We start from the raw sequence: 15,247 nt of genomic DNA on the forward strand, positions 1-15,247 counted from the left end.
AAAGTCCATGTTCTGTGTTCACCAACCTGTACAGGAAAATACACTACATCTCTTTTTTTAGCATGCGGCAAGATCTGTATTTGCTACATGGCTGAATATTTCAGTATTTTCGCATGATGTGTGGTTGGTAAAATAAACATGCTTCAGAGAGCGTGGCAACGAGTGCTTGTCTCAGTTTCTCAGCCTGTTCCAGGTCTGACAGACCTGATGGCAAGTGACTGTTCTGCTGCTGGCAGTCTACTCTCCTGGAGCAGGTAGACCAGGATATGAACACAGGTAGAGTCAACACACACAACTGGTCAGATTGAGCTGAAAGAGATGGAACAAATGGCTCCACATGCAAATACATACCCACCATCGGCAATGGCTGTACACGCAGTGACCATAAATCATGAGGAAAACACGTTATCCTCCTGGCTATGACGTGGGTCTGACAGAGTGGATGTAAAGTGACGGGGCAGCGGCTTACAGCCTGCTCAACTGGAGCAGGTAAACCAGGTAGAGTAAACACACACAGCTGGTTTCAGAGGGCAGCAGAGAAGGATGAAATACACACAAACAAGAAATAAAGCCCAAAGGAGCATGAAAGGAAACTGATACATGTTGACATGCACACAAACAACTGAAGGGAGTTATATAAGGAGGTAAAGGAAGGGACACAAGGTGTAATCAGAAAGATAGACACTATCTTTCACTGCTTGTGAAGGTCAAAGGAACTGGGAAAATGAAGTGGACAAGCTGCATTATGCTGGGGTGCATGATCTACTGGAATTTTTTGTGGTTGTCACTAATAGAAGCAAACATCTCAGCAAACAGGTTGACAGAGAAGACAGTGGCGAAAGAAACAAGTTGACAACAGAACTCACTTCACTCAGAGAGAGAACATTAGTCCCTGCTTGGTCTTGGCCCAGCCTGTCAATTGTGATAGCAGCAGGTAGAGGGCTGACACTGTGGCACACCAGCTGTGGCCCAGTGGTAGCCCTTCCTCCTCCGTCCCACCACTGCAACACAAACACATGCTAAACAGGCCACTGTCTCCTCTGCCTCCCACATTCAGCTGCAAATTAGGCTGCCCTGGGCCCCAGCCCCGTTTGATGTCATGAATAATGAGGGTGAATTTTCATTTGCGCAGGTTTCTTAAAACTTAAATGTCGTTGTTTAAGGCCCTCACATCAAGCAGTGAGGCATGTGGGCTCACGATTCTTTGCATGTCAGAGTAACAACATTTATTTGCAAACAACAGCTCGAGGTTGAAATATGTAAATATATTACCAAGCCCAGTAAATAGCTCTTGTTGAAAGCAAGTAAGACTGTGACAGTGATAACTTTATTAACAAAAACTGTGACAAAAAAACTACCTTTTCCCCGCATTGCTAATATGATAACAAGAGAGGACCAATGTTAATCAACACTAACTTTGACCATATCCACATGATTTTTCATTGACTAACTTATAGTTAAAAGTAGAATTACCATCCTGTGGTCGTAGGCCTCCCTAATTTCAGTCTATATATTGTCTTGAAATTTGACCACTCAAATCTTATCACTTAATTTGAGTCTGAGTGATAACTTGTTCCAATTGAGGTAACATGCTCACGAGGCAAAATAAGGTTTTCTGAGGTAATGTTGACCTTGACCTTTGACCTCCAATTAAAGTAAATGTTGAATCAAACTGATAGTTTGTGCCCGATGAAATGAAATTCCCCAGGGGTGTCCCTGGTGTATCAGTTCAAGTGTACCAAATTGGAAAATATTCCCTCAAGGTATTTCTTTCCATTCACAAGACAAAACATTTGTACTGTTCTGTCGTAGTGACCTTGACCTTTGACGACATAATTCTAAATCCAGCTGAACGTTTGTACCAAACATTAAAGAAAAAAGACAGAGGAAAGGGAGACCAGGGACACTTGTGCAGCATCAGGTATCAGCTATGACTAGTCATAATGAAAACAATAACAGTGTAGATGCTTTTGATTAATAATAACTATAATTTTTAATAATAATAATAATAACAACAACAACAGCTCCTGCAGCTCTGGAGTTGGAGATCCCTGCAAAGAGAGAGAAAGAGAGAGAAACAGACTATGGGAGGAAAAAGACACATAGTAGTGACATGTTAATAAATTAATGTGTGGACAGAGAGACAGGGAGAAGGCGAGAAGTGCTCAGTGGGTGATGGGAGTTGCCCCAGCAGTCTTGACCTATAGCAGCATAACTAAGGGATGATTTAGTCCTAACTATAGGCTTTATCAAAAGGGACATTTTAAGTTTAACCTTAAATTTAGACTTGGTGTCTGCCTCCCGAACCCAGAGTGGGAGCTGGTTCCACAGGAGAGGAACCTAGTAGCTTAACGCTCTACCTCCCATTCGACTCTTACAAATTATTGGAACCACAAGGAGCCTGTGTTTTTTCGCAGTGAAGTGATCTATTTGGACACTACGGTGTTATGCGCTCTTTGATATATGAAGGGGCGTGATTGTTAAGGGCTTTGTATTCGGCAAGCAGGATCTTGAATTCTATTTTCTCAATTCTACAGGGAACCAATGCAAATAAGCAAAGACAGGAGTAACATCATCTCTCCATCCAATTCCTGTCAGCACTCGACAGCATTTTGAACCAATTGAAGGCTTTTCACAGACTAACTGTGAAATCTTAATATATAAATAAATAATTACAGTAATCCAGTCTAGAGGTAACAAATGCGTGGACTAGTTTCTAAGCATCCTTCTTGAGACAGGATGTTCCTAATTTTCACAATAGTGTGCAGGTGGAGGAAAGCTGTCGTATAGAGACTTGTTTTATATGTGGGTCAAATTAAATGTCCTGGTCAAACATAACTCCAAGGTTCTTCCCAGTGGAGCTGGGGGCCAAACTAATACCATTGTTGTGCCATAGTAGGAGTAGAATTGACGTTGGCTTATTATTAATAATCATGAAATATGATTATTAAATTAACAATTATTTATTAAAAATAATCAAAAATGATAAAGCTATTAATTAAGAACAGTAACACATTTAATTAGAAATGATACGGTTATCCATTAATAATAGTTAAAATAATTAATGAAAACAATAAAATTATCAATTAAGAATAATACAAATCTGTAATCATTGCTTATTGTCGCGGGGCACCACCCTGGTTACCGGGACCAACAATTCAATCTTTAAATATCAGTCTCATAATGATAAATGTCCAATCAATAATCTCAATATTTAATATTAATAATTATTTAATTAACAGTGAAGGCTTCTAAGTTCGAGCACAGGCAATCATAATCCAGCTGCAATCACATACATATGCATAAATAATCACAGACTACAGATACTTTAATTACAAAAGCATTTATTAAAAAGGGGAAATAAAGTTAGTGTTATTTAATGTTTCATCATTTTAACAAACTCCGATATTTCAAAGATAAACACAGCAGCAGCACTTATCATAATTCAGAAAGTACATGTAAAACCGGCGGTCTACCTATGTATGTCTGTCATGGTATGCGTGTGTGTCTGTGTCAAAGTGTCTCTCTGTGTGTGTGTGTCTATGTGTGTGCATGTGAAATACAGTTAGTGTTATTTAATGATTCATCATTTTAACAAACTCCCATATTTCAAAGATAACAACAGCAGCCGCTTATCACAATTTAGAAAACACATGTATTCATCTATGTGTATCTGTGTGTGTGTATCTGTCCGTGTCTATCAATGTGTCTCTGTGTCTGTGTGTGTGTGTGTGTGAGAGAGCGAGAGAGAGAGAGAGAGAAAAAGAAGGGGGGCGTGGCGATGACGAAGTCACGTCACATCTAAGATGGCGGCCGATCATGATTCGTGGAACCAAGGCCTAAAAACTCTCAAAATGGCGAATTGACTACAAAACAAGATGGCGGAGCCGTTATGAATTTAGAGCCAGAATGGGAGGAGAGTGAGAGAGGAGGCGTGGCAATAATAGACTCAAAATGGTGGTTTAACTTGCGTTCTTCAAAATGGAGTCTATGTTAATGACACCATGTGGCCGGAGCTCACACTGGTGGTAACATGAATTACACAAAGGGATTTTCAGACAAAGAGAATTCTTTGTCTCTGCTTTGGCGTTCGGCCGCATGGCTTCCAGATGTGTCCAGCCTCTCTGAATATAGATTTAACTATGTCACATGAACTGTATTCTAAATACAGATCAGATGTGTGTATAGGTCGGTTTAGAAGGAGAGAGAGAGAGAGAATACAAGGAGAGAGCAAAGCTCTCTAAAAGCACCGTCAGAGACAAGTTACATTTACTTTACCACTCAGCACCCAAGTGGCGTTGTGTGCTGAGGTTTGACCGGTAAAGTATCTTTACAGTTGTTCAAACGGTCACAATGAGCTGGAGACGCTGCTCACGGCGCTTAAAAACTATGGCACAAGGCCGTAACCGGAAACCGGAAGTGGCGAATCGCCGCTAAAACACTGGAGACTCTGCGGTCTCATACAAAACAAATACATTCAAGTATTAAACAATACGCTACGTATTAGATTAACATCTGCCCAGACAATAAAGCCTCTTACTGTGACCTTCACGGTGTTGCATGCGCGTGTCGCGCGGATATTTCGGAAGTCCAGTGAATAATCGTGGCCGCTCAAGCTCTGCTGCGCTGGTTCCTCTGTCGCAGCGGCGTCGGCTGGGCCGAATAGGAGTAGATTCGTCTTGCTCCTCAACGGGATGAACATCGTCCTTCGTCAGGGATGTGGAGGTCGTGCTCCTCAGCGGAATGAATCTCGCGCTTCTGCAGGGGACGGCTGTGGAAGCCGTTTGTAGATTGTTGGGAAAAGAAAGTAAAGTCCGTGGGGAAAGTGAAACAGTCTGAGATTGTTCCGCGTGCAATTTCCTGTTTGGTCTTTTCAAGTTAAAACAGCAAAAGTCCTTTTGAAAATAAAAACGTCGACTGAGATAAAAGACAATGAAAGAAATGAAAGAAAATAATTAAGGTTACCCCCTTTAGCAACTAAAACAGCTGGGAGGCCCCGAAGGGGCCTTATGATGTCTTCAGAGCAGGGTAAAAATGGCTGATAAACTAGAAGTTAAGGTTACCCCCTTTAGCAACTAAAACAGCTGGGAGGCCCCGAAGGGGCCTCATGATGTCTTCAGAGCAGGGTAAAAATGGCAGCGATTTTTGATGTCTCAGTGGTTTTATTCTACCTGAGAGGTTCTGCCTCCTTGAGGTGCTGGTCATAGGATGATGCTGGCTTTAAGCCAATTGAGTGTCAGAGTTGGACCTCAGTGGGCGGGGCTTGGAACTCAGCGGGGGTCCTGAAGGCTCTTCAGGACATTTCCCAACCACCAGGGGGAGATTCTCAGGCCTGCTGGAGAATGTTTTCCCTCCAAAAGTTTTACGACCCTTTGTCCTCACCGTCGGCTCCAGTGTCTGGTGTTCAGCCTCTGGACTGTGGCCCAACACCATCTAAGGTGACTACCTGCTCACACAGTGTTTCTCTGAGATGCTTAGGGTCAAGTACAATTACCTCAGTTTTGTCTGGATTTAGAAGTAAGAAGTGTTGGGTCATCCAAGTATGGATGTTCTTCAGACATTCCTGAAGTGATTAGATTCATCAGGCTTCATAGATATATACAGCTGGTTGTCATCTGCATAAAACGATGGAAGTGTACGCGTAGCTTTCTGAGGATGTTGCCTAAAGGCAGCATATATGAGTAGTATCGAATACGAAGACTATCAGTCCAAGGACAGAACCTTGTGGAACTCCATGACTAACTTGTGGGTGCATGGAGGAGTCATTGTTAACATTAACAAATTGAAATCTATCTGGTAAATATGATTTAAACCAGTCTAATGCCGTTCCTTTAATCCCTACATGTTGTTTCAGTCACTGTAAAATAATCTTATGATCTATGGCAGTGATCACCAACATTTTCGAGCCCAAGATCCCTTTTTAATTCCAAAAGTAAGCAGAGATCTACCACCCCGATATCTTCCAAAATACTTATTCATACTTTCTATTTTTTTAAATTTCGGTTAACGGCTGAATGTACAAGAAATACATTTACACAAAGAAGGGCAGTTGTGCAACTTTTTGTATTCAATGCATAATAATTCAATTAATATTATCAATCTGTCATTATCATCAGGTTATGTACCACAGTCTTTTAAAATAGCTGTCATCAAACCCCTACTCAAAAAACCCACCCTAGACCCAGAGGTTTTAGCCAATTACAGACCAATATCTAACCTCTCCTTCATTTCTAAAATCTTAGAAAAAGTGGTAGCCAATCATCTGTGTGAGTTTCTCCAGGAAAATAATATATATGAAGACTTTCAATCGGGGTTTAGAGCCAATCACAGTACAGAGACAGCCTTGGCAAAAGTCACTAATGACCTTTTAATAGCCTCAGATCAGGGACTTGTGTCTGTCCTCGTTCTGTTAGATCTCAGTGCAGCATTCGACACAATTGACCATCAAATTTTATTACAAAGACTAAAACAGTTAATTAACATTAATGGAACCGCCCTTAACTGGTTTAAATCGTATTTTTCTGATCGCTCCCAATTTGTGCAAATTAATGATGAGTCATCTGTGCGCACCAAAGTTAATCATGGTGTTCCACAGGGCTCTGTGCTCGGCCCAATTTTATTCTCATTATATATGCTTCCACTAGGAAACATTATCAGGACACACTCGGTAAATTTCCACTGCTATGCGGATGACACCCACTTATATTTGTCAATAAAACCTGAACAAAGTAATCAATTAACTAAACTTCGAGCATGTCTCAAGGACATAAAAACCTGGATGACCCGCAATTTTCTCTTATTAAACTCAGACAAAACAGAGGTTATAATACTTGGCCCCAAACACCTTAGAGATGCATTATCTAATGATATAGCTGCGCTAGACGACATTGCCCTTGCTTCCAATGAAACAGTCAGGAACTTGGGAGTGATCTTCGATCCTGATTTATCCTTTAATAGTCACTTAAAACAAATTTCTAGGACCGCTTTTTTCCACTTGCGTAATATTTCAAAAATTAGACATGTCCTTTCACAAAAAGATGCAGAAAAACTAGTCCACGCCTTTGTTACATCGAGACTGGACTATTGTAATTCATTATTATCAGGCTCCAGCAGGAAGTCGTTAAAGACTCTACAGCTTGTCCAAAATGCTGCAGCACGTGTCCTGACGAGAACAAAGAGAAGAGAGCACATTTCTCCAATATTAGCATCGCTACACTGGCTTCCAGTTAAATCTAGAATAGAATTTAAAATTCTCCTCCTCACCTTCAAGGCCCTTAATAATATAGCGCCTTTATACCTTAAAGAGCTGTTAATACCTTATAAACCCACTAGAGCACTCCGCTCCCAGAATTCAAGCCTACTTGTCGTCCCTAAATTCTCTAAAAGTAGAGTAGGAGCCAGAGCTTTTAGCCATCAAGCCCCTCGGCTGTGGAATAATCTACCACTTTCAGTTCGGGAGGCAGTCACCATCTGTTCGTTTAAAAGTAGGCTCAAAACCTTTCTTTTTGATAAAGCTTATAGTTAGAGCTAATTAGTGCGCCAGAACGTTACTTGTTCTATTTTATGACACATGACACACGGAGCTTCTCTTTCCAGCTTCTCCTTCCTCTTCTCCATCCCTATCCCCCTTCCCCGGAATCCCTTTGCTTTATCACCCGCAGATCCAGGGCCTCTGTGGCCGCACCATGGATTGCGGTTTGTGGATCGCGCACCGGGGGTCGCGGTGTTGGATCCAGTGTGGCGGATTCTGAGTCATGTGGGCTGATCGTGGTGCTGGTGGCGGACCCTGTGTCGCGTTGGCATTGGGCACGGGCGGTGGACCAGGACCGCAGTGGTGGCTTGTGATGGGTCCTCCTGGTGGGCGGCGGTGGACGGTGACTGAGGACTGAAGTGGCGTCTGGTCTGGATGGTGGATCGTGGTCTAGATGGTTGCTGAGCATGGACTGTGCTTCATCAATGCTGCTAGAGACTTTGATTATTGATGATGTTCTCCTGCACGTGGCATCTATTGCACTTCTGTCCGTCCTGGGAGAGGGATCCCTCACATGTGGCTCTCTCTGAGGTTTCTACATATTTTTACCCTGTTAAAAGGGTTTTTTGTAGTTTTTCCTTACTCTTGCTGAGGGTTAAGGACAGAGGATGTCACACCCTGTTAAAGCCCTATGAGATGAATTGTAATTTGTGAATATGGGCTATACAAATAAAATTTGATTGATTGATTGATTGAATATTAATTCATATTTACAATGCACAATATGTAGCTTCTCAGTTCCACAACATGTTTTGCGGAGGAGTTGCTACTGCAGCACAATCAATCAATCAATCAAATTTTATTTGTATAGCCCATATTCACAAATTACAATTCATCTCATAGGGCTTTAACAGGGTGTGACATCCTCTGTCCTTAACCCTCAGCAAGAGTAAGGAAAAACTACAAAAAACCCTTTTAACAGGGTAAAAATATGTAGAAACCTCAGAGAGAGCCACATGTGAGGGATCCCTCTCCCAGGACGGACAGAAGTGCAATAGATGCCACGTGCAGGAGAACATCATCAATAATCAAAGTCTCTAGCAGCATTGATGAAGCACAGTCCATGCTCAGCAACCATCTAGACCACGATCCACCATCCAGACCAGACGCCACTTCAGTCCTCAGTCACCGTCCACCGCCGCCCACCAGGAGGACCCATCACAAGCCACCACTGCGGTCCTGGTCCACCGCCCGTGCCCAATGCCAACGCGACACAGGGTCCGCCACCAGCACCACGATCAGCCCACATGACTCAGAATCCGCCACACTGGATCCAACACCGCGACCCCCGGTGCGCGATCCACAAACCGTAATCCATGGTGCGGCCACAGAGGCCCTGGATCTGCGGGTGATAAAGCAAAGGGATTCCGGGGAAGGGGGATAGGGATGGAGATGAGGAAGGAGAAGCTGGAAAGAGAAGCTCCGTGTGTCATGTGTCATAAAATAGAACAAGTAACGTTCTGGCGCACTAATTAGCTCTAACTATAAGCTTTATCAAAAAGGAAGGTTTTGAGCCTACTTTTAAACGAACAGATGGTGACTGCCTCCCGAACTGAAAGTGGTAGATTATTCCACAGCCGAGGGGCTTGATGGCTAAAAGCTCTGGCTCCTACTCTACTTTTAGAGAATTTAGGGACGACAAGTAGGCTTGAATTCTGGGAGCGGAGTGCTCTAGTGGGTTTATAAGGTATTAACAGCTCTTTAAGGTATAAAGGCGCTATATTATTAAGGGCCTTGAAGGTGAGGAGGAGAATTTTAAATTCTATTCTAGATTTAACTGGAAGCCAGTGTAGCGATGCTAATATTGGAGAAATGTGCTCTCTTCTCTTTGTTCTCGTCAGGACACGTGCTGCAGCATTTTGGACAAGCTGTAGAGTCTTTAACGACTTCCTGCTGGAGCCTGATAATAATGAATTACAATAGTCCAGTCTCGATGTAACAAAGGCGTGGACTAGTTTTTCTGCATCTTTTTGTGAAAGGACATGTCTAATTTTTGAAATATTACGCAAGTGGAAAAAAGCGGTCCTAGAAATTTGTTTTAAGTGACTATTAAAGGATAAATCAGGATCGAAGATCACTCCCAAGTTCCTGACTGTTTCATTGGAAGCAAGGGCAATGTCGTCTAGCGCAGCTATATCATTAGATAATGCATCTCTAAGGTGTTTGGGGCCAAGTATTATAACCTCTGTTTTGTCTGAGTTTAATAAGAGAAAATTGCGGGTCATCCAGGTTTTTATGTCCTTGAGACATGTTCGAAGTTTAGTTAATTGATTACTTTGTTCAGGTTTTATTGACAAATATAACTGGGTGTCATCCGCATAGCAGTGGAAATTTACCGAGTGTGTCCTGATAATGTTTCCTAGTGGAAGCATATATAATGAGAATAAAATTGGGCCGAGCACAGAGCCCTGTGGAACACCATGATTAACTTTGGTGCGCACAGATGACTCATCATTAATTTGCACAAATTGGGAGCGATCAGAAAAATACGATTTAAACCAGTTAAGGGCGGTTCCATTAATGTTAATTAACTGTTTTAGTCTTTGTAATAAAATTTGATGGTCAATTGTGTCGAATGCTGCACTGAGATCTAACAGAACGAGGACAGACACAAGTCCCTGATCTGAGGCTATTAAAAGGTCATTAGTGACTTTTGCCAAGGCTGTCTCTGTACTGTGATTGGCTCTAAACCCCGATTGAAAGTCTTCATATATATTATTTTCCTGGAGAAACTCACACAGATGATTGGCTACCACTTTTTCTAAGATTTTAGAAATGAAGGAGAGGTTAGATATTGGTCTGTAATTGGCTAAAACCTCTGGGTCTAGGGTGGGTTTTTTGAGTAGGGGTTTGATGACAGCTATTTTAAAAGACTGTGGTACATAACCTGATGATAATGACAGATTGATAATGTTAAGTAACGAACTATCAATTAGGGGCAGAATGTCTTTAAGTAAGTTGGTAGGAATGGGATCTAAGATACAGGTTGTTGGTTTAGAACCTGAGATTAATTTGGTAAACTGATCACGGGTGATCAGAGAGAAGCTGTCTAAGTAATGGGTAGGATTCTCAGCCGTTTCTGAGATCTCTGTTGTTGGGAGGGTATTAGTGCCAATTGAGGGCAGGAGATGGTTGATTTTATTTCTAATAGTTTGAATTTTATCATTAAAAAAGGTCATAAAGATATTGCTATTTAGGGATGGAGGAATACTGGGTTCGGTGGAGGTGTGACTCTCTGTCAGCCTGGCTACAGTGCAGAAGAGAAACCTGGGGTTATTTTTATTCTCTTCTATTAGTTTTGAATAGTAGGCGGCTCTTACTTTGTGGAGAGCCTTTTTATATTCTTTAACACTATTCTTCCAGTCTATGAGGTTTTCAACATTGTTGCTGGAGCGCCACTTCCTTTCTAGTTTTCTTGATAATTGTTTTAACTCATTTGTCTGAGAATTATACCACGGAGCTAATTTACTATGTTTGACATTTTTCTTTTTTAGAGGCGCTATTGAGTCTAATGTTAATCGTAATGAGTCTGCAGAGCTATCGACGAGGTGGTCGATCTCAATGGAGCTCAGGGTTTTAAAGAATTTGTTGTTTATATCTACTGCTAATACGGGTTTAAATGTAATTGTGATTATTTCCTTAAATTTAGCTACAGCACTATCAGGTAGACATCTAGAAAATGAATTTTTTATTAGTGGCATATATTCAGTTATTGAAAAATCAAAGGTTATTAAATTATGGTCTGATAGAACTGGATTGCGCGGAAGTACTGTTAAATTTTCAATTGCGACACCGTACGATAATACAAGGTCAAGTGTGTGGTTACCACAATGAGTAGGTTTGTGCACACACTGACTGAAACCAATAGAGTCTAGTATTGAAATAAATGCTACGCTAAGGCAATCTTTATTATTATCAACATGAATATTAAAGTCACCAACAATAATAATTTTATCGGTCTTTAGGACTAAGTTTGATAAAAACTCAGGGAATTCCTTTAAAAATTCAGTATAAGCCCTGGGAGCACGGTAAACTACGGCAAATATGATTGGCTGTTGGTGGTTCCTGGATTGGCGTGGAAGACTAAGAACCAGACATTCAAATGACTTGTAGCTGAGTTTAGGTTTAGGATTAATTGATAGACTGGAGTTAAAAATAGCAGCAACTCCACCTCCTCGCCCAATTTCTCTAGGAACCTGTGAATTGATATGACTGGGGGGAGTAGATTCATTTAGACTGACATAATCATCAGGATGCAGCCACGTCTCAGTGAGGGACAATAAATCTATGTTGTAATCAGAGACTATTTCATTAACTAAAAGACCCTTTTTTTCCAGTGATCTAATGTTTAAAAGACCACATTTAAAAGTCTGGGTTTCCTGTATTGTTTCAGAGGTTGTTATAATTTGTATTCAATTTTTGTGTGGAGTTCTCGCTCTATTATTGTTTAATTTCAATAATTTAATCGGACGGTGAACAGACACAATCTCTATGGGGTTTTGTGACTGATCCAGAGGGAGCGCAGAGAAGTGTTTAGCACTGCAGCTCTGCTTCCTGGTCCCAACTAGGAAGCAGGAAGCTTCCTAGTTGGGACCAGGAAGTCCTAGGCTGTCCTAGTTGGAAAGCAGTTTTAAAAGCCTTAAAACTGCTTTCAAGGCTTTTAAGTATAGGCTTTGATTTGAATATGGCCACAAATATGATTATTGCCTTGTATGAAAGAAGTCCCTTGTACTCAAATAAATACCAGTACTACACAGTATGAAGCGGTGCATCTTCTGCTCCTGCAAATATTTCACAATAAAAAATATTTTAAACAAGGGAATGGATTGCATAAACAGAAACGTTGGACTGCTTTCATTTCGAAAAGGCATACAGAAACTGTTGCAACCATTTGTTTGTGACATAAATTCCTCCGGTAAACATTAAAACTCAGGTCAACTTTCTGTTCATTCTGAAGATGAACCACAACATGTATCTGTCTATTACACAAATGTATTTACAACACATTACATTACATTACATTACATTTCATTTAGCTGACGCTTTTATCCAAAGCGACTTACAATAAGTGCATTCAAACCCGAGGGTACATACCAAGGACGACAAGAATCAAGAAAATACAATTTCTTCAAATGAAGCAAAACTACAAAGTGCTATAAGTAAGTGCCATTTAAGTGCTACTAAAGTGTTAGTTTCAAAAAGTTGTTAGTGTTTTTTTTTTTTTTTTTTTTTTTATTTATTCAAGGTAAAGTCGGAAGAGGTATGTTTTTAGTTTTCGGCGGAAGATGTGTAGACTTTCTGATGTCCGGATGTCAATGGGGAGCTCATTCCACCATTTAGGAGCCAGGACGGAAAACAGTCGTGTTTTTGATGATTGTTTAGCTCGCAGTGAGGGAGCAACGAGCTGATTGGCCGAAGCAGAGCGGAGTGAACGGGGTGGGGTGTAACGTTTGACCATGTCCTGGATGTAGACTGGACCAGATCCGTTCACAGCATGGTACGCAAGTACTAGTGTTTTGAACCAGATGCGAGCAGCCACTGGTAACCAGTGAAGGGAGCGGAGGAGAGGAGTAGTGTGAGTGAATTTAGGTTGGTTAAAAACCAGTCGAGCTGCTGCATTCTGGATGAGCTGCAAAGGTCGGATGGCAGTAGCAGGTAGACCTGCCAGGAGCGAGTTACAGTAATCTAGACGTGAGATGATCAAAGCCTGGACCAGAACCTGCACCGCCTTCTGAGTGAGAAGGGGGCGTATTCTCCTGATGTTGTACAGCATGAATCTACAGGATCGTGTTGTTGCAGAAATGTTGGCAGTAAGGGAGAGTTGGCTGTCGAGTGTTACGCCCAGGTTCCTAGCCGTCGGAGTGGGGGTTAACACAGAGTTGTCAAAGTTAATAGTGAGGTCGTGGATGGGAGAGTCTTTCCCTGGAAGGAAAAGAAGTTCAGTTTTGTCAAGGTTAATCTTCAGGTGGTGTTGAGACATCCACTGAGAGATGTCGGTCAGACAGGCAGTGATTCGTGCTGCTACCTGTGTTTCTGATCGGGGAAAAGACAGGATTAGTTGGGTGTCATCAGCATAGCTATGGTAGGAAAAGACGTGCGAGTGAATGATAGAGCAGAGGGAGTTGGTGTACAAAGAGAAGAGGAGAGGACCTAGGACAGAACCTTGAGGGACCCCAGTAGTGAGGTGACAAGGTTCAGACACAGACCCTCTCCAAGTTACCCTATAAGTGCGTTCATTGAGGTAGGAAGAGAGCAGGGAGAGAGCAGAGCCTGAGACACCGAGGTCCTGAAGGGAGGAAATAAGGATCTGGTGGTTCACTGTGTCGAATGCAGCAGAGAGGTCTAGAAGGATGAGGACAGAGGAGAGAGAGGCTGCTCTAGCAGTGTGAAGCTGCTGAGAGAAAGCAAGGAGGGCAGTCTCAGTTGAGTGACCTGCCTTGAAACCAGACTGGTGAGGGTCAAGAAGATTATTGTGGTTAAGATAGGAGGAAAGTTGATAGATAGGAGGAAAGTTGAACCCATTTCAAAGTAAAAGCACTCCAGCGTTTCACCTTTTGAATCCACTCATTTGTTGAAAGATGCGCATCTTCATACCGTAGTGTCCAGATATCTACTTTATTACGTAAATCAACTTGTTCTTGAAGGAAATGCAGTAGATAAACCTGCAACTCACTCAGCATGTTTAAAACAACGGACACACAGCTGATCTGCGGAGCGAATTCAACAAGTGATTACAGAGAGTTCGGGAATCGACAGGGAAGACTGCAAGATCGACCGGTAGATCGCGATCGACGGGTTGGCGACAGCTGATCTATGGTGTAAAATGCTGCTCTAAGATCCAAAAGCATCCATTATCTGAGGCCATTTGAGGTATGTATATATGTCCTATTGCCTTCACAAACTTTTTTAATAAAGTTCATTGTCATTCAAGTATCATATCAAATCTGAGGCAAAGACAACAAACAATCCTGTCAGCTACTTCTGCTCATTTTTCTTCTTCTATCCGTGAATACTATTTCAATATCCTGCAATTGGTCCAAATGCCACACTATACAAAAAAGTGTTTTCAGACTGCAAACAAGAACCATGGTTTGTTTGTTCCGGACCAAGAACACCTCTTGTGGTTGGACGTTTGGTTTCTCTGTCTGCACTGTTGTCCGAGGCACCGTTCACACTTGTTATGTTGGTTATTTTGGATTAAACTGTCCAGTCAGAGGGTCCAGACAGAACAAGGTATGTGTGAAAACACCTTAAGAATAAATAAAAATGCACTATCACTAGAAACAAGTGAGTGGGAATGAAAATAGCAGGTCTAGTTCTCATCGACTAACTGGCGGGTTAAAAGTTGGATTTAATTGAAGCCCACAGGCTGCTACAAGCTCCTATCGACAGGCTGCTTATGCCAGTTTATAACAGAGTAACAGTTAATTGGTCAACTTATTGTCCTAAGCGTGATACTTTTCTTACTCTGTCTTACATTTTTGCTGCCTGCCTGCTCTAAAGATGGTCATAGCAGTGAGAATGAATGAACGCTGCTGTAGGAAAATCCCTTAATGCTTCTCTTGTGTGTTGCTAAAGATGTGTTGAATGTACTACATTGATTTCCTCATTACCCTCAGCCTACTTAACAACCAGGCAACTGCTAATGCACTAATCATTACCATTCAACATACTGGGCTAGGTCTCTGAAGCCATAACTTTCTCTATATTCCCCGA

The sequence above is a fragment of the Platichthys flesus genome, chromosome 11 (genome assembly GCF_949316205.1).
Source record: "Platichthys flesus chromosome 11, fPlaFle2.1, whole genome shotgun sequence".
Classification (NCBI taxonomy): Eukaryota; Metazoa; Chordata; class Actinopteri; order Pleuronectiformes; family Pleuronectidae; genus Platichthys; species Platichthys flesus.